The 21,497-nt window shown below is 36.2% G+C and overlaps 2 long non-coding RNA genes across 2 annotated transcripts in view; both read right to left on the bottom strand.

Moving 5' to 3' along the window:
- Positions 1–599: 599 nt before the first annotated feature.
- LOC149828924 (uncharacterized) overlaps positions 600–21,497 on the bottom strand; it is a 197,234-nt gene continuing 176,336 nt past the window's right edge. The window contains exon 3 of the long non-coding RNA XR_016434366.1: positions 600–614. This is a non-coding gene — a long non-coding RNA (uncharacterized LOC149828924). The remainder of the gene's footprint in view (positions 615–21,497) is intronic.
- Positions 1,190–2,402, bottom strand: LOC149828927 (uncharacterized). The gene is made up of 2 exons (XR_016434367.1): positions 2,339–2,402; positions 1,190–2,081 (listed from the first exon to the last, which is right to left on the bottom strand). It is a non-coding gene; the product is annotated as an uncharacterized LOC149828927 (long non-coding RNA).

Below are 21,497 nucleotides of genomic sequence, written 5' to 3'. Positions count from 1 at the left end.
TTGTTGATGATTGCAAAATCAAAACATAGATGTTATAAGGTCGTATGAACAAGAGTTTTTGATTTATGCCAAAATTAAAAGTAATTGAATTATATTGTGAAAATTGAGAACCTAAAAATAAAAAGCTATGAACATCACACAACAGTCTTTGATTGTAAGGCCTAAGAACTCATGAATTTTAGTTTTGAAGTTAAATTATTTAATCAAAGTGCGCAATAGAAGCGTGATGAACCATATTTGAGTAGTTCTTTTGTTTTATGCTTAGACCCGATGAGTTTTTTCGTTGTTATATGTTAAAATATTTAAAAGTATATATAAAAAAAAAATCACCATTTTCAAGTTATAAAAATTGAAGTGTTTCAGTGGTAGCATGCCTACAACCATTTCTGCTTTCAAAATTGTGTTTGTAATTTTCTTTTCTTAGCTTTTTTTCAGTGGACATCAGCATAAAAATCCAGTATTTATGCATGGCATCTACTATTTGACAAACGAAAGAAGGCAGCATAAATGTAAATCTAAAAGGGAGGACCCTTTGATGGCAAAAGTTGTCAACAATCTCAGTAATTATCCATAGTTGAATGTTAAAATCTTTGGATTTATGAAGGCCTCTGCACCTTTGAGGGTCAAACTGAACCGACTTTATAATTATATGGGTTCTCTTGATAAACTTTTGAATGACCTATACAACTACAAACTACAAGCCAAAGCTCTTGCTCTCTTCTGTGCACCAATTTATGAATCTGAACCTATATTTATATGAAATTGAGATTTCTTATATGATATTGCAGCAAGTTGGGTGGAATTGTATTGATCTAAAATATTAACATGCCCTCAAATTTTTTTAATAATTGTCATTCTCAATCCAGCATTACCATGTACAAAGAACAGTGAAATGGTTTACTGCAGAAATGTGGACGAATATGATTGCATTAGCGATTGTGATGACTGAATGATTTATGAAATATAAACCTAAACATGTTGAGCCATTTGAATTTCTCAAGAGTCAATTGCAGCTGTGTGGCTGTAGAGCTGGACTAAATACCGCTCATAGGAACTGAACATGACACACTCTATTGACCCAAAAAACTGATCAACCATTCTAAAGGTGCCAAGTAGCCGAGTTAAGGACTCTTAGACTAAGGTTGGTACCAAGAGTTATGAAGCATGCCAGAATTTAAAAAGTAGCAAATGATCTCCAATATAAGCTTTACAACATTAAGACGGATAACATAAGCTAAATCAAGAAGTAACTAGTACAACGGAATGCATTACAAGTTGCATCCAAATCCCAAGATGAATGGGATAGAGACAAGAAACAAAATAGAGGAAATAACCACAGTACCATATAAGAAGTATCTCATCTTATGCATACAAATCTCAATAACCACAGTAGCATATAAGAAACCATCCCATCTTGTGTACCCAATACCATATAAGCACATCTATTTTCGTGACACAGTTGCTTTGGTGGATCAGATATCCGACCCAGACCCCATGCCTTGACGTCTCTGCCTGAGGAGCTTCCGGTAGATGAGAAGAAGTGCTGACCCTGCTGCGACAGGGAGGCTACAAGCAGCAACCACCACCCATCTCCTCTCCTTGGGCAGCAGTACCCACTCACTGACCAAGAAGGCAGCAGCTATCAACATGAAGAGCCAAACAGTAGTTCTCAACTTCCTTTGATTGGATCCTTGGGACGACGAGCGTGCGTAGCAGATTGATACAACCGACAACAAGAAGGTTGCAAAGACGGCAAGCGAGAAAGACGACTCAACTGGGTCGTTGCTGTTCACCACTTGAAGATAAGCGTTGTAACCAAACAGAAGGGTGCCAATCACAGGGAGGACTATGGCTGAGCAGCTGAGAAGGTAGTCAGAGAATCCCATCCTTGGAGAATGCCTAGCCTGTGTAGAAAGGCTCCTTGAATGAGCAAAAAGTTTTTATAAAGTCAGGAAACACAAACCCAATTCCCGCTCTTTTCCAAAATTTGCCGCCAAATCCCCTTAAGATTCTCAATTCTGAAACACCGCAAGCACTTTTCCCTCCAAATGCTCCCGCCTTAATGAGACTTTTGATCCTGACTATCCTCGCCAACATGCAAATGACCAGCATTTAAAACGCAAAAATTAGGGTTGGTAGTATTCACAAAAGAATCCTAAAAAGAAAAAATCCTAGCAAAAAATCGACCATAAAAGATCTCCGGCACAGAAGCATTAAAATGATGAGAAACCGATCTTCATTACCTTCTAGGTGCAGAATGCCCTAGAAGAGGAGAACCCAACAATAAGATGAAAAAAGATCTACATCAGAGAGGCAACGGAGAAGACCAGATACTCACCTTAGCCCTCATCTTATTCCTCCTATCTATCTCCCTCAGAGACGATCGGTGAGCTTATTCTGCAAGTGAATGGGGCAGGGAAAAGAAAGAACCCCAGCTGCCCAGAGAAAAGGGTCGGTTCCTTTCGGAAATAGGATATGGATCAGACCCGCTTTCCTACTCGAGTAGGAATCGGATCCAAATGTAGGATTGAATCGGCTCTGGATTGGGACTCGCTTGGCCCGTTGATTCAGATCCAAGTATGATACGGTTCAGTCGAAGCCCCTCTTTCTGTAGAGGAGACTGGAGATCCAAATATGATATGTCGGGTCGGGTTTGGGTCATGACTTTTGCCAGGTAGCCAACCCGACCCGGATTTTTGCCGGGTTCCCGACTCAACTGTTTTATGTGTATTTTAAGTAAAAAATAAATTTCTGAAATCATATGGATTTGGGATTTCATTAACGTGACCCATAAAAACTCGAGCCCAAGACTTTGTTATTTGGGCACTTCAGGTACACCCTGATGGGTTTGGGTACCCGACCCGACCCAACTGTTTTATGTGTATTTTAAGTACAAAATAAATTTCTGAAATTATATGGATTTGGGTTTGGGATTTCATTAATATGACCCGGAAAAAATTGAGCCCAGCACTTTGTTATTTGGGCACTTCAGGTACACCCTGATGGGTTTGGGTACCCGACCCGACCCAACTGTTTTATGTGTATTTTAAGTACAAAATAAATTTCTGAAATTATATGGATTTGGGTTTGGGATTTCATTAACATGACCCAGAAAATTTTGAGCCCAGCACTTCGTTATTTGGGCACTTCAGGTACACCCGGATGGGTTTGGGCACCCTACCCGTTGACAACACTAGTTGAATCTGGTTCCGAGTTTTAAGTATATAGCAATACTGAATCTGGTAAAGCGGAAACACATAAAAATACTAAGGGTTTGGATTTAACACTGATCTGAGTAAAGATCGACCAACAAATAATTTATTTGGATCTGATGTAGAAGAAGAAAAGAAATAACAACCGCATAAATCTGAAGCAGATCCGATTATAGGTTCAGATCTTATTTTAAGATTCATATCCAGTTAAAGTTGTCATATTTTGATTGCAGATCCAACCCAATCTAATCCATTCTCACACGCAGTGTCATAGCTGAGAGGGGTTGGCTCATTTCGAGTCCAATGCGTACCAGACTCAATTAAGTTGGATCTTGATTGGCGAAGAGAAAGTAGGAAACAGATCAACTGGACAATCAGATTCCGACCCGGTCGAAGGACCCAGTATTTATCCATGGGTCTATGGATCCAGATGGTGTTATTTTATCCATGCAGACCTGGATTGGCTTGCTGGATGACAGCACACTGAAAGTGTGCAATCATATTTCACCTGATCCTCCCTTGAATATTCTCTATGAAAGGTGAACACCTGGATTGGACAATCTCAATTTTCTATTTTTTCAATACCTTTCTTGGAATCCAAACTTTTTTATGTGATTTACATGGATTTTTAGAAGAAATAAACTTTTGATTATATGTGAGCAAGTTTTTATGAAGATGCAAAAATCTATGGCTTAGACTTTTTTTATAAATTTTGAAGTTATTAAAATCGTTTTTTTGTTGAAAAAAATGGATTATGTTGAACACATTGGCGGGGCCTGATTTATCAAAAGTGGCTTGGAACATTGAAAATCAATACCTCCGCACCTAATGGATGGCGTGAAGGAACCAAGGTTTTGGTATCAATTTCTTATCAATATGACATGAATTGACCAATTGAGGCAGATTCCCAGTTATATAACAACACTGGTGTGTATAAAGAGAGATTGTTAGTGTCACGGGCTTAGAAGCGAAGGCCCCAATGACACTGCTTTGGTGAACCACAAACACTGAAAGCAAGCCTTTTAGCGCATAAGCAACTCACAATACACACGCACGCACGAACAGAAGCAAGGATGTGTGCTTGCACAATCACAAAGAGTACAAAGAGGCAAGGAACTAAAAAACTTCTTTATAGATATTAAAAGCGCAGTAGGATCGCTGCAACGAGCACTAGAGGGGGGTGAATAATGCTTTTAAATATCATCTTTGAAATTATAATGGATTTTGAAATTCGCAAAGCAATCACACAAAGAACACAAGAATTTATCCTGGTTCGGTCTTTCCCGACCTACATTCAGTCCCCAAACAAAACCCACTTGAGATTTCCACTATCAACCTTATGTAAACACAAGAACATACATACCAAATCCTGTACCACTTTCAGTAACAAACCTATTGAAAGCAAACAACTCCTTTAAACCAAGGAGTCGTTTTCTTTGACAGAAAAATGAAATAATCAACTTACAATCAACCTACGAGCCCTTCTTATGAATGCAAATGGAATGCAATTGGCTTTTGAGGTTGTTGAAATACTCAATTCACGAATTCACTAGCTCTCAAAGGAATTTGAGTGAAAAACTGGAGTAAAAATATCAAGTGAGTGAGAAAACGAATATGAGTGAAAAGCAAAGAATAATTCAATGTCATTCGATTGGATTTTATGTTTTTTAGTGTGGAATGCACTCATATTTATAGTTGAAATATTTCATACGTTGAGGGTATGAAAGGGTATCAAAACAGTCCATTTTGAATGATCAAAATGTTTAAAAAATGAAAAGATACGCCTTTTAAAAGTTACAGAAAAATGGCAAAATTAGTTGACTGGAACAGTAGTTAGTCGACTGAAATTAAATATTATCAGACTGACAGTTATCGTCGGTCGACTAATGTGTTTAACATAGCCGTTTGAAAATCTGAAGTTTTAAAACTTAGTCGACTAAAGAAAAAGTTAGTCGACTGATAATATCATCAGTAGACTGAAAAATCTTCCAGTCGACTACTGCTAAATTTTTTGAAAATACAGGTTTTGTCTGGTCGACTGATAAAACCTTGAGTCGACTGCTGCTAAATTTTCTGAAAACACACATTCTGTCTGGTCGACTGATAAAACCTTTAGTCGACTAATTCGACCAAAATGACGTTTTGCTTAAAAAATTTGGTGCGAGAAAGTTGGTCGACTAGTGAGCCCATTGGTCGACTAATAAACATGAAAAATTAAGTAAAGAGTTTTCTAAAATGATTTTCATGAAGAGTTTTTTTTAGAAAAGTTTTTCTAAAGACTTTTTAGGTGAAATGCAATCAAAATATGCACTCTAAGTAAGGCGCTTACAAGAATCTAAGACTTTTAATGAATTTTGCATTTGCACACTAGTCTTTATATATTCTTCATCGAATTCTTCAATTCTTGTCATCTTTCTTCATTGCCTTAGCTGAAATGCAGTTGATTCACTTGTTCATCATCAAAATCTTATAATTGAAGTATCGTGTACGGCTTCATTGTCATAACAATCTCCCCCTTTTTGATGATGACAAACTAGTCAAAGATGAAACATTTAGATGCATAGATGGAGATTTTACTCCCCCTATCAATATGCTGCAAAACATAAGAAGTTAGTACAATCAAAGCACATATATCACATATTGATTGTTTTGCATTTCCATCATTACTTCATGCATTTTTAAAACTTTTTTTTTATGAATGCAATTTTCAATGCTTTCACATGATGCAATTTCCATGTATCTTTTTCTCATGCAATTTCCATGTGTCTTTTTCTCCTGCAATTTTCATCCATGTGTCTTTTTTTCTCCCATTGTCATAATAAAAAAGAGTAAGTGCAAACACAGCATAAGCAAAATGCAAATTCAAGTTCAAAATATTATAACCCAGAAATTATCAAAGTTCATGAAAAGTAATGTTGTTTTATCAAAGCAATAACAGTAAACAAAGTTCAAGAAAAATGTTAGTCTTAAAAAAATTTAAGTAAAACAAAAATTTCAAAAAATATAAGTCTAATAATGAGCAAATGCCTAGTTCCTCAGACATGGCTAAAAGCCAAAATTCATCATCACAAGCCTCATTGATATTCTTTGGTTCTGTTTTAGATATGAAAGCAATATTTGCAATATATTTTTCCAATTGCCTTTTAGTTTGGACACGACTCTTTATTTCTCCAATAATTTGCTCATATGGATGATTCGGAACTTCTTTTCAAACCGGTGGAAGAGAAATATTTTCTTGAAAAGTGCTCTCTATCAAAGGTTTTCCTTGAAGTATGACTTTTTCTCCTTCGCTTAGAGGTATAACATGCTCACAATTCTTATCAAATGCAACATATAAAGATTCTTCAATGCAAGATGTTCTTTTATTAAAAACACGATAGGCTTTGCTTCTAGAAGAATATCCAAGAAATATTGCTTCGTCTGATTTTGAATCAAACTTATCAAGATTATCTTTGGTATTTAATAAGAAGCATTTACTACCAAAAAATTTGAAATATGAGATCTTCGGTATACGATCATAATACAATTCAAAACATGTTTTATGTAAGATTGGTCGAATAAGAGCACGGTTTAAAACATAACATGATGTATTTATTGCTTCAGCCCAAAAGTATTTTGGTGAATTTTTATCTTGAAGCATGGTTCTAACACATTCTTGCAAAGTTCTATTTTTTCTTTCAACAACTCCATTTTGTGGAGCCGCTCTAGGAAAATCAAAGGTGTGAGATATACCATGTAAATCACAAAACTTTAGAAAAGATTCATTTTCAAATTCACCACCATGATCACTACAAATTGTAATAATAGATGTAGATTTTTCATTTGTAATTCTTCTACAAAGTTTAGAAAATTCAGAAAAAGCATCATTTTTGCTTTTTAGGAAAATCACCCAAGTAAATCATAAATAATCATCTACTATAACAAAAGCATACTTGCTACCATTCAAACTTTGAATTCTAGATGATCCAAATAGATCTAAATGTAAAAGTTCAAGAGAACATTTTGTTGAAACTATATCTTTTGCTTTAAAAGAACTCTTGATTTGTTTACCCATTTGGCAAGCATCACATAAGTGGTTCTTCTTATATGGTATTCTAGGTATGCCTCTAACAAGATCATTCTTGGATAACTTAGAAATTATTTTAAAGTTAACATGTCCAAGTCTCTTGTGCCATAACCATTGAATTTCATTTGAAGCAATAAGACATTTTTCATTAAAAGTGGGTAACTCATCTAGATAAAATTCATATACATTGTTCCTTCTTTTACCTTTAAAAATAATCTTTTTAGATTGAAAATAAAAAATTAAGCATAAATCATGTTCAAAAGAAACATGAAAACCTTTATCACATAATTGACTAATGGATAACAAATTAAGCATTAAATCATTTACTAAAAGAATATTTTCTATCGAGGGAAATTTTGGATTACCAATGTTACCAATACCGATTACTTTTTCCTTGTTATTGTCACCAAAGGTGATGGTTCCTCCATCCTTACTTTGGAGGGTGGAAAATAACTCCGGCCTTCCAGTCATATGTTTGGAACAACCGTTGTCCAATATCCATTTGCTCCTTATTTTGCATACCTATAACAAAATTGAAAGACAAAGCATTTGACCCTTTTCTATTTTTGGGTCCATGAGAGTTAGTCTTAGGAACCCATATTAATTTGAATTTTGGTTTTCTTTGAGAATAAGTATTCTTTCTATAAAAAGATATAGCATTTCTAGAGTAATCTTGTCTAGGTTTATAAGCATTATAAGTACCATGATTAGATGCATTTCTATTATAACTAGAAAATTTAGTTCTTTGAACAAATGGTTGAGAATTTTGTCTTTGATTCTTCACCACATAGTTTAGTCTATTTTGAGTATAAAAAAAACTCTATCTCAATCTGGTTTTGTTAACCGAGCATCTTTGAGAACCAAGAAGTCTTTTTAGATTCTCTTGTCCATTAGTGAATTTGGTCACTACAGAAAGAAGATCATTTGATTTTTCTTTTAGACTTGTTATTTCTTCTTGTATGAGATTGGTTCTAATTCCAATTTCTTTTATCTCAAATGCTTGACAAGAGTTTTCCTTCTTGAGATCTTCTATCTCTTGAAGTAAAACTTTGTTTTGAGAGTCAAGAGTTGAATTTTCAATTTTTAACTCTTTGTTTTTAGAACTTAGATTCTTAAATTTAGTATGTAAATCATTAAATGCTTCTAATAAATCATCATACTCAAATTGACTTACCGAGTCTTCTTGTGCTACAAAGCACATGTTGGCGACTTCTTCATTAGATTCTTCATCGGAAGATGAGTCACTATCATCCCAACATGCTTGAAATGCCTTTTTTTTCTTGAATTGGTCCTTGGGCTTGATTTTGAGAAGAGGACAATCTTTCTTGATGTGTCCTACCTTTTTGCAGTTAAAGTACTTGACTTCATTAGGATTGGAAGAATCTGCTTTCTTTACCTTTCTTTGAAATCTTTCCTTTTTGATGAATCTTTTGAATTGCCTTGTGATGAGGGCAATATCTTTATTTTCTTCTGAATCTTCAGAGTCAGAATTGGCTCTGAAAGAAAGAGATTTCTTCTTGGGTTCTTCTTCTTGTCCATCTTGAAGTTGAACTTCATATGCCATCAAATTACCAACTAAGTCTTCAAGAGAAAGGTTATTTAAATCATTGGCTTCCTATACAGTTGTGGTCTTTCTCTCCCAATCAGGAGTTAAACACCTCAGGACTTTTCTAACTAGATCCACTTGCAAATATTCTTTTCCAAAGGATTTTAGAGTGTTAGTGATATCGGTCATTCTTGTTACCATGTTCGATATAGATTCATTTTACTTCATTTTAAAAAATTCAAATTTATGAACTAAAGAAGCAATCTTAGATTCCTTTACCTTTGACGTACCTTCATGAGTAACGAGAAGAGTATGTCAGTTATCATTTGTTGTAGAGCATTGAGAGATGCGATTGAACTCTACCTTGTCAACAGCACAATACAATGCATTCATAGCTTTGTCATTGAGTGAAGCATTCTTCTTTTCTTTATCGGTCTTGGCGAAAATCAGTTGATGACATTTTGTACTTTTCTAAAACAATTCTTCAAATTTCGAGATCCATTGATTGTAGAAATATTGTCATTCTTACTTTCCAATATCCATAGTTTGTTCCATCAAAGAGAGGAAGAAGAACATAGGAGCATCATTATTTGTGTTGAGATGATGTCGTTGTCATGCTAGATGATGATAAAATCAAAATATAGCTAACCTGACTCTGATAATGAAAGTGCAGTAGAATCAAGGCAACGAGTACTAGAAGGGGGTGAATAGTGCTTTTAAATATCGTCTTTGGAATTATAACAGATTTTGAAATTCGAAAAGCAATCACACAAAGAACACAAGAATTTATCTTGGTTCAGTCTTTCCCGACCTATATCCAGTCTCCAAAGAAAACCTGCTTGAGATTTCCACTATCAACCTTGTGTAAACACAAGAACATACATACCAAATCTGGTACCACTTTCAGCAACAAACCTACTGAAAGCAAACAACTCCTTTAAATCAAGGAGTCATTTCCTTTTACAGAAAAATGAAATAATCAACTTACAATCAACCTACGAGCTCTTCCTATGAATGCAAATGGAATGCAATTGGATTTTGAGGTTGTTGAAATACTCAACTCACAAATTCACTAGCTCTCAAAAGAATTTGAGTGAAAAACTATAGTGAAAATATCAAGTGAGTGAGAAAACGAATATGCGTGAAAAGCAAAGAATAATTCAAAATAATTTAAAATAATTTAAAATAATTTAATTGGATTTTATGTTTTTGAGTGTGGAATGCACTCATATTTATAGTTGAAAGATTTCATACATTGAGGGTATGAAAGGGTGTCAAAATAGTCCATTTTGAACGATCAAAATATTTAAAAAATGAAAAGACACGCCTTTTAAAAGTTACAGAAAATGGCAAAATTAGTCGACTGGAACAGTAATTAGTCGACTGAAATTAAATATTAGAAGACTGACAGTCATCGTCGATCGACTAATATGTTTTACATAGCCGTTTGAAATCTGAAGTTTTGAAACTTAGTCGACTAAAGAAAAAGTTAGTCAACTGATAATATCATCAGTAGACTGAAAAATCTTTCAGTCGATTGCTGCTAAATTTTCTGAAAACATATGTTTTGTCTGATCGACTGATAAAACCTTCAGTCGACTGCTGCTAAATTTTTTGAAAACACACATTCTATCCGATCGACTGATAAAACCTTCAGTCGACTAATTCGACAAAAATGACGTTTTGCTTAAAAAATTTGGCGCGAGAAAGTTGGTTGACTGGTGAGTCTATTGGTCGACTAATAAACATGAAAAATTAAATAAAAAGTTTTCTAAAATAATTTTTATGAAGGGTTCTTTTAGAAAAGTTTTTCTAAAGACTTTTTAGGTGAAATGCAATCAAAATATGCACTCTAAGTAAGGTTCTTACAAGAATCTAAGACTTTTAATGAATTTTATATTTGCACACTAGTCTTCATATACTCTTCATCGAATTCTTCAATTCTTGTCATCTTTCTTCAATGCCTTAGCTAAAATGCAGTTGATTCACTTGTTCATCATCAAAACCTTGTACTTGAAGTATCATGCACGGTTTCATTGTCGTAACAGATATTCAAAAGCAAAGTCCATCAAGAGGAAAAAAGAGGGTCCGAATATGCGAGGTGCTTAGCCGTAAGGCTTAATGGGGCACTTGATAGTGTCAAAGAGGTATATACATCAAAGCAAAAAGGTGAGAAATGTGGTAGTCCGGAATACGCTTTCCCGCCTAAGTTGGTGTCGTCCTCGACGCCAATTATTCATGATAGTCTTCTATGAGTTGTCGATACTGGAACATGTTGTTGGCCTTCTACTAGGTGGCTTCACATTCTGGCAAATTCTTCTACTGCACTAAGTACTTTTTAACATCTTTAAGGTAGTTGTTGGAGTTGTTGATGATGATCTCTGCCTCTCTGCCTAGAGTGTTAACGATTGGAGTTAAGGGGCCACCATTGGCTAGCTCGATGTTTACTTAGTTTGTCACTTTGTAGAGAGTCTATGCTATAAAACAAGAAAAAAAATAGAAATTTCAATATATGTGGTAATGATCTTCTCTGTCGACAGTCTAGTTTTATCAATATATGCAAGTTAAAGGGCCACCATTGGTTGGCTCGATATTGACTTAGTTTGTCACTTTGTAGAGAGTCAATGCAATAAAACAAGAAAAAAAATAGAAATTTCAATATATGTGGTAATGATCTTCTCTGCTGACAGTCTAGTTTTATCAATATATGCAAGTTAAGGGGCCACCATTGGCTGGCTCGATATTTCACCAAAAGAAAATTGCCAATTAGCGATGAATTTTTTCTGTCGCAACTTTGCGACAGATGTAGCGACAAAAACTTATCTGTCGCTAAGATTTGTAATATTAATGAATGTAGCGACGAAAAAACTTATGTCGCTACATCCGTCGCTACGTAGCGGCGGATTAGCAATGACCCATTTTTGTCACAACAAACGTGACGATTAGCGACAGATTGGGCGACGAATGGCTTTTCATCGCTACTTAGCGATGACGTTAGCGACAAAAATATTTTGTCGCTAAGGAGTCATATAAATTTATGATGGAGTTGCGACAGAGTTAAGCCATCGCCAAATCTGTCGCTAATTTTTGCGTAAATCCCTAATCAGAGCCCCTTTTCCTCTTTCCTATTTTGTCTCTCCCGCCTGGCTGATGCAACCTTCCGCCGCCCGACGCCATCCTTCGCCGCCCGGTGCACTCCTCGGCCGCCGCCTGTCGCTCCCTGGTCCGCCGCCCGGCTCGTCGCCCCCCCGGTTTGCCGCCCGTCGCCCTTCGATTTGCCCAGACTGTCTTCCCCTATTCCGCCGCTCGATGCACTCCCCGGCCCACCGGCCACCGCCCGTCGCCCCCCGCTCGCCGCAGGTAAATCCCAATTTTTTTTTACCTGTGGTAGGGGGGCGTCTGTCCTGCATTTTGTTTTTTCTGGCAGGGGGGGTTGACCCGCAGCCGCGTTTTGTTTTTTCTGGGAAGGGGTCAACCCCCTGCCTCATTTGTTTTTTCTGGCAGGGGGGCAACCCTCTGCCGCATTTTGTTTTTTTGACAGAGGGTTGACCCCCCTGCCTCGTAGTTTAATTATTCAGGCAGAGGGTCGACCCCCCTGCCTTGTTGTTTTATTCGGACAGGGGATTGCCCCCTTGCTTTTCCGGCAGGGGGTCGCCCTCCTGCCACTCATTTTTTTTCTGGTAGGGAGTCGACCCCCCTGCCTCGTTGCCACTTTTTTTTTGGCAGCGGAGCGACCCCTACATGGTTTTTTTTTTTCCGACAGGGGGTCGCCCCCGTGCCTCATTTTTTTATTCGGGCAGGGGGTCGCCCTCTGCATCGTTTGTTTTTTCCGACAGTGGGGGGGGGGGGGGGGGGGGCAACCCCCTGCCGCGTTTTGTTTTTTCTGGCAGGGGGTCGACCCCCCTGCCTCATTGTTTTATTTGGGCAGGGGCTCGCCCTCCTGCCACTCATTTTTTTTTCTCGGTAGGGGGTCGACCCCCTGCCTCGTTGCCACTTTTTTTTTTCGGCAGGGGGGCGACCCCTGCATGGTTTTTTTTTCCGGCAGGGGGTCGCCCCCGTGCCTCATTTTTTTATTCGGGCAGGGGGGCGCCCTCTGCCTCTTTTTTTTCCGACAGTGGGGGCGACCCTTGCCTCGTTTGTTTTTTTCGGCAGGAGTAGCCCCCATGCCTCATTTTTTTTATTCAGGCAGGGGTCGCCCCCCCTTGTCATTTTTTTATTCGGGCAGGGGTCGCCCCCTTGTCATTTTTTTATTCGGGCAAGGGGTCGCCCCTTTGTCATTTTTTTATTCGGGCAGGGGGTCGCCCCTCTGCTTTTTCGGCAAGGGGGTGACCTTACCTCGGTTTTTTTTTTCGGCAGGGAGTGACTTATTTTTAACACAGTGTCTATTACAGATTTCTCAACGGAACCCGCTTGTGCCACAACACCCGTATTAAGTAAATGACAAAAACAATGCAAATCAGGTAAATACCGGTGGTGAGTAAGTGATGCAAGTGCATCACATGTTATTTAATTTATTGGATGCAACACTTTATTGTTCACACACTCACTTAGTTGTTCATATCTAGGACTGGTTTGTTGGAGTTTGTAGATCATGCTGAGCATGATTTTAATGTATGAGAATATAAGTGTTCTTATTTTTTGAGTACGGATTTCATGCTAGGCATGATAATAGTTAGCGAGATATTGAAGTATGTTTGTTGCAGGTACATGTTTGACATTTTTTTGATATGAATGATTTTTATGTATTGTAATGTTTGATATGATTGTATCCATACTTGCATGTAGTTAATTTCAATTTAGTTATGACTTCCATGTGAAATTGTATAATGAAAGTATGCTTCAAATTAATGTATCGTGTTATGAATAGTTTGCACATGAAAATATTAAGTTATCAATGCATGCATCATAATTCTTGTGATTGTATGACATCATATATTGCATGATAAATTTGATATTTTCTTCATCATAGCATTCTGATGGTTCTCTTTTAACTGGGTAGGATACATTTTGTAACATCATATGACAAAATGACTGCAAACCGTGAATGAATGTACTGTAGGATAGTTGACAATGAGTTATCGCATGAATATATGGATGGTGTTAAAACTTTTATTGAATTTGCAACGACAAGTGTCAGTACAGTGGATCCCACAGGTCGGATTAGGTGTCCCTGCAAGATTTGTAAGAATAATCAATTTGTAGAACCTCATGACATTAGACATCACCTATACAGGAAGGGTTTTGTGAGTGATTATCAGAATTGGACGTTTCATGAAGAAGAATTTATAAACAATTTTGATGCATGTGTTAATGTGGTGCACGATAATCCATATATGGATTTGATATTTGATGCCACAGGAACAGAACTCAGTTCTGCTATGAGTCCTAGTGATGTAAGAACTGCAGTAGATGAAGAATCACCAAACGATGCAACTAGTAGATTTTATGATTTACTTAGAGATGATGATGAGCCACTTTGGAACGGTTGCGAGAGTCACACTATCTTGTCTGCAGTTCTTCAACTAATGAATTTGAAGTTCGAGTATAATTTGAGTCAGTCATGTTTTGACCGTTTGTGCATGATTGTGAAGAGTATGTTGTCCAAAGATGAGAAATTGCTACAAAATTTTTATCGTGCGAAAGTTATGGTCAACGCTCTAGGTATGGGGTATAAAAAGATAGATGCTTATCTAAATCACTGCATATTGTATTTCAAGGATCAGGAAAACAACATATCATTCTCGTCATATGGGCATCCTCGGTTCAAGCCAAAGACAAGAGGCAATGGTAGCACGAGATCAAAAGAAGTTTCATACAAGTCGCTCTCTTACTTTCCTATCACTCCTAGATTACAACGATTCTATATGACTGCAAGGACAACTAAACACATGAGATAGCATGTAAATAAAGTTCGACATGATGAAGACAAGATCATGCATCCTGTTGACGCGGAAGCTTGGAAGTACTTTGATCGTACTCATCAGAACTTCGCAATGGAAGTGAGAAATGTTAGACTCGATCTATATACAGATGAATTTAATCCATTTGGAGGTAAATCAACTCCATACTCATGCTGGTCAGTATTTGTAACTCCATACAACTTTCCACCAAGCTTGTGTATGAAGCGTCCAAATCTTTTCTTGTCTCCATTGATCCCTGGTCCGACCTCACCTGGCCAAAATCTTGATGTATATTTAAGGCCATTGATTGATGAACTAAAAGTACTGTGGGACGACGATGTTACCACGTATGATGCCCATAAAAGACAAAATTTCATTATAAAGGTCGTTGTTCTATGGACAATCAATGACTTCCCTGCATATGGTATGTTATTTGATTGGAGCACACATGGGAGGTTGGCATGTCCGTACTGCATGGAGGATACAAAAACTTTTAGATTGACACATGGAAGGAGGCCTTGCTGGTTTGAGTGTCATCATCAATTTCTATTCAGCGACCATCCGTTACGATAACAAAAGAATGTGTTTTGAGTAGGCACAACTGAAATGGAAGGTCCACCCACAAGATTGTATGGCATAAATATTTTAAGAAGATTGTGATACTTTCCAGATGTATTAACAAATGCCCATAGTCCGACGCCCTTTATTGGATTTGGGAAGGATCATAATTGGACAAAAAAATCAATTTTTTGAGAACTACCATATTGGCCGACCCTGTTGATACGACATAATTTGGATGTGATGCATGTGAAGAAAAATATGTTTGATAATGTATTCAATACAATAATAAATGTTAAAGAAAAAATAAAAGATAATCTGAAACCCCGTATGGATTTAAAAGTAATATGTAAAAGACCAAAATTGGAACTCAAAGAGTATAATGGCAAAGTACTGAAACCAAAAGAAAAGTACATGCTTGGACCTGATCAAATAAAGCATGTATGTCAATGGTTGAGGCACTTGAGATTTCTAGATGAATATGTCTCTAACATTGCTCGGGCTGTGAAGATTGACGATGGACAATAATATGGGTTGAAGAGCCATGATTGTCATATCTTTATGCAACGATTGATACCCCTAGCATTTCATGATATGTTAGACAAACCTATATGAGGAGTATTGTCTGAGTTGAGTGAATTTTTTAGAACATTGTGCGCATTGAAAGTTGTAGTATCTGATGTAAAAAATCTCGAGGACTCTGTCATCACTACTGTTTGTCTGCTAAAAAAGATTTTTCTGCCAGCATTTTTCGATGTTACAGAACATTTGATCATACATTTGCCATATGAACTAAGGGTTGGTGGTCCTATGCAATATTGGTGGATGTACCCATTTGAAAGGTATATGTTTTCTTATATTTGTCTCTTTAATGACAGATATTTCAAATTTAAAATGTATATTTTCGACAGATGCATGTTTAACCTAAAAAAAAAAGTTCGTAATAAAGCAAGAGTAAAAGGTTTTATTTGTGAGGCATACACTTTGGAAGAGATTTCAAATTTCTCATCTATGTACTTTGAACCTCACATTCCAACACAATACGCATGCCCGCCTCATAACGATGATGGAGAACAAGTAACTGTAGCTCACAAACTGTCGATATTTCAACCACTTGGGCATGCATTTGATAGTTGTCGATCAAGACTCTTGACAGATCAAGAGCAAGACGCAACACACAACACACATCTATATTCTTTTTAATTACTCAGCGATCGACCCATACATCGAGTAAGTATATATAGACGCAACACAATTCTAAATCCTTTTATGTGTTATACGTGCATACATGGTTCAGTAATATAAGTATTTGTGATTTACAGACGATTTGATACAGAGTTGCGAATAGAAGTTTCACATCTCACTGATGCAGAAGTACAAAAAGAATGTGAAACTAAGTTTGTGGAGTGATTGAAAGAGTTGGTAAGGACGCTCACATAAATTGTGTACTTGTAAATAACACTAAGTTACTTAATTGGTCGTGATCATAATCATTGTTTATGTTGTTTGTGTGTAGGTCCGCCATGGTGATGTTAAAGATCAAGGAATATATGATTTACAAAATGGTTCAACCAAAGTTATGTAATGTTACAACGGGTACATCATAAATGGTTATCGATTTCATACAAAAGACTAAGGTATAAACAAATCAACGATGAATAGTTACGTGTGTGTCAAGGGTAACAACTATGGTGAAAATGAACATAATTACTACGGTGTTATAGAGGAAATAATGGAGTTGACTTACTTAGGCATAAATAATAGGGTAACTTTATTCAAGTGTTATTGGTTTGATCCAACTGCAACAAGAGTCGACAAAGCCTCAGACATTGTAGAAGTGAATCATAAATCAAGGTTTGGAACATATGGACCATTCATATTAGCCTCGCAAGCTCAACAAGTTTATTATACTTTATATCCAAGTACAAAAAAGTCAGATAAAAATGAATGGTGGGCAGTTTGCACCCTGAGTATGATCAGTTATAAGAAAACAAGTTAACTGAAGATAGTGATTACTATCAATCAGATGATATTTGTGACTTCTCTTATGGTTACGATGTTGTGCATGATATGCATATCATATCACCATTGGTCGATGAAACATTCATAGAAGAATGTGATCCAAATGATATATCAAGTGGATGGGCAAACAATGAAGAATAAGATGATGATGAAGAAGATGAAGAAGAAGAATATGAAAGTCAAACAAGTGATGAGGAAGAATTCTCGAGCTAGTGAGCAAAATCTTGTAATACAAACCTCTATTTGAATGTATTACAATATTTTTAATGTATTGCAATACTTGATGTGAATGATTTGAATGTATTATTGCAATACTTGATTTGAATGTTTTGAATGTATTATTGCAATACATGATGTGAATGATTTGAATATTTTGAATGTTTTATTGCAATACTTGATGTGAATGATTTGAATGATTTGAATGATTTGAATGTATTGCAATACTTGATTTGAATTATTTGAATGTATTGAAATACTTGATGTGAATGGTTTGAAATAATTTGAATGTATTGCATGACATTTTTTATTTGTTAAAATATGGTTCGTGAAGGTTACAGTGGTCGTTCATCCAGTGGTAGCCAGGCTCAGCCTTCATCTTCACGGGCTCCTTTGATATGTATATCATTTAACTAATTGGATACTTGATTAGTTGAAATGTGCATTCTGAGAATTTCTAACGTATTTTTTTACAGATGATGTTTCGCCTGTACATAACCTACATACACTAGTTAATCATACAAGTCAGGAGCCAACACATGATGCAGGGTCTTCTCAGTCTCGCACAAGAAGACTCATTCGAATAGTGTATATTGATAATTGACCGTAAGTATTTTGTTTTCACTTATTGCATATCTTATAAATATTCTGTATTGATATTTACTGTGTACCAATTCATGTGCAACACGGGGTTCGAGCCACAAGAAGTAGTGCATGAAATTAGAAATTCACTACTTCAACATCTACTAGGACTGATCGCTCAATGAAAAAAGTATCCAAAAGAGATCATAGACGGATTGTGATCCTCATTCACAGTATACAATTGTTTGTCATAGTTAATGTGTTTCATATTTATTTTTTTGTTATAATCATGTCTACTAACTTTCTGAAAATATTTGTAGGCTTCGAATCGCTTCGCAAATACGGTGGAAAAATATGATGCAAGGAAGGTTTGGCAGAAGGTAGTTGCCAATCGATTTGCAGACATGCTGCACAATATGGAGACTGTAGCAAGAAAAGCATCTGGCGGGACAGATGATCCACTGCAGTAGAAGGGCCATGGACCTCCTACTATCAGGTCAGATGTTTGGGATGCAATGTGCGATAAGTGGGCTGGGGATGCATTTCGAAACCGCTCAGCGAACGCTGCACAAAATCAAGCAAAAATGCCTGAAGCCCATCTACACACAGGTGGATCTAGGACTTTTGGGAGCCACCAGAAGAAAATGGTAACTCATCAATATATATATATATATATATATATTGTCAATTTTATAAGTATTGTTACAAACCTGTTAACTATATCTTTTATCATTTCACTTTGCAGGAAGCAGAAAAAGGAGGCATTGTGCCATACAAGGATGTGTTTGTTGAAACACATAAACGTAAGACCATGGGAGAGTTCATATCAGAGAAGGCGAGAGCGACAACGGTATGTATTTATTTTATTAATAAACATTATAATAGATAAGTTACTATGAATTACGTTATCATAAACATTGTAATTCTTAATTCTTAATTCTTAATTCATATTCTAATCATTACATTGTAGGAGTCATACGAGCAGCAAATGGTACAACGATATGGCAATGACTCCACTCAGCATCCGCCTTTTGATCCTGTAGCATGGGTGACTGCAACTGGTTAACCCAAAAAGGGTCGTATGTTCGGGTTTGGGAGTAACATGAACATCACACCAGTCATTGCCTTATGCAGCCTGGGCTCACAGAGTTCTCCCGCCAGCATCAACTCTCAACGTCCTAATGACCCTGCTATGTCTTGGGATGGTGTATGTCAGCGTCTTGAGGACAAAATGCAGTACTTTTTAAATGAAGTCATTCCCAACATTGTCTGTAATAAGTTATGCAACTTTTTTCAGGACAGAGGAACTTCGTCTGCATTCAACTTGAGCTTCGGTGCCCATCAGGTATAAAGTTTTTTTACTGCCTTAGAACACATATGAGTATGATAGAATCACATATGAAGTTTTTTTACTGCTTTATAACACATATGAGCATGACAAAATCATGTATAAAGTTTTTTTACTGCCTTAGAACACATATGAGCATGATAGAATCACATATAAAGTTATTTTACTGCCTTAGAGCACATATGAGCATGATAGAATCACATATAAAGTTATTTTACTGCCTTATAACACATATAAGCTTGATAGAATCACATATACAGTTTTTTTACTGCCTTAAAGCACATATGAGCATGATAAAATCACATATACAGTTTTTTGCCTGCCTTAGAACACATATGAGCATGGTAGAATCACATATACAACTTTTTGACTCCCTTAGAGCACATATGAGCATGGTAAAATCACATATACAATTTTTTTACTGTCTTAGAACACATATGAGCATGATAGAATCACATATAAAGTTTTTTTGCTGCCTTAGAACACATATGAGCATGGTAGAATCACATATACAGTTTTTTGACTGTCTTAGAGCACATATGAGCATGATAGAATCACATATACAATTTTTTTACTGCCTTTGAACACATATGAGCACGACAAAATTACATATAAAGTTTTTTTTACTGCTTTATAACACATATGAGCATGATAGAATCATGTATAAAGTTTTTCCATTGCCTTAGAACACATATGAGCATGATAGAATCACATATAAAGTATAATTTATTTCAGTATATTTTGTTTATCAATACTGACATTTCTTTTCTCGTGTAGGTTGCTGGCGATAATGAGCGTAGTGGAGCTGAAGGGATAGATCAAGACACTGAACAAGAGGATGCACAAAATCTTAGCGATGATTAGATTTATGTGTTGAATTTGTTCTACCTTCTTTTTGTTTCAAAAATGTAAATGTTGAATTGTAAATAATTAGAACTTGCGAATTTTATGGTAGATCAATTAACTGTTTCAGTTTTCTTTTATATGTATTTTGATGTGTACTTTGTTTTTTATTCACAGGAAATATAAATTGTATCACGAGAAATTTTTTCTCGATATTTAATTTTTAAATATTTTTTTTTTCATTTTTTTCTTTTTTTGCGACGGATATATCCGTCAGTAATTACTGTAGGCATTGAATTTAGTGACGGATTAGCGATGGTGAGAAATTCGTTGCAAAACCAAACCTCCGCGGAGTAACGACGGATTGGGCAATGAATTTTGGCATTCGTTAATCCATCACAAGTTAGCGACGAAACTGATGACAGATATATTCCGTCGCTAATTAGCGTCAAAAAATTTGCGATAGAAGCTATCCGTCTGTAATCCAACACTAATTCGTCGTTAAACTGTTTAGCATCGGATTTAGGTCGTCGCTAATCTACAGATTTCTTGTAGTGTTTACTTAGTTTGTCACTTTGTAAAGAGTCTATGCTATAATACAATAAGAAAAGGAGAGAATGTTTTTGCACACAGAGAAAGAGAAGAGAAAGAGGAAGGTATTTTAGTTATTTTACTTAGTTTCCTAAAGGTATTTTAGTTATTTTACTAACAGATATCAGATAAAGAGAAGAGAAGGAGAAGGCGTAAGTCCGTCCCCCATAAAGATTTTGATTTTAACCTTCATCTCCTCCTCCCTTTCATGGCCAAAATTATAACCTTACCTAACCCATGGCCATCTGCATAAATCATTGGCAAGTTTGACAAGTCAGGGATTGGTTAGCATTTATCGTAAATAACACTTGACGCAACCCGTGTGCCACTTAATGGGGGAGTTTGACAAAGTCAAAGAGTAAGTATGCTGCCCACTCAAGTATGAACAATCTAGTCAGACCATGAAACTTCTTGTCTATTTTATATATTTTTTTAATGAAAATTATAAAATTCATAATTATAAAACTTCATGACATACATTTGGTTATGATTTTTGACACACATTCATAATTGGATCAAATACAAACAATATATTTGTATATCAAAAATATGGTTTTTGTAATTGTTTTACATAAGTTTTTTTTTTGTATTTGAATCAAATTCGAGATCCATA

This window comes from Nuphar pumila, chromosome 9 (genome assembly GCF_984573655.1).
Source record: "Nuphar pumila chromosome 9, dmNupPumi1.hap1.1, whole genome shotgun sequence".
NCBI classification, from domain to species: Eukaryota; Viridiplantae; Streptophyta; class Magnoliopsida; order Nymphaeales; family Nymphaeaceae; genus Nuphar; species Nuphar pumila.
The sequence above is the reverse complement of the archived record's forward strand: the minus strand, read 5'-3'. Positions and strand labels throughout refer to the sequence as shown.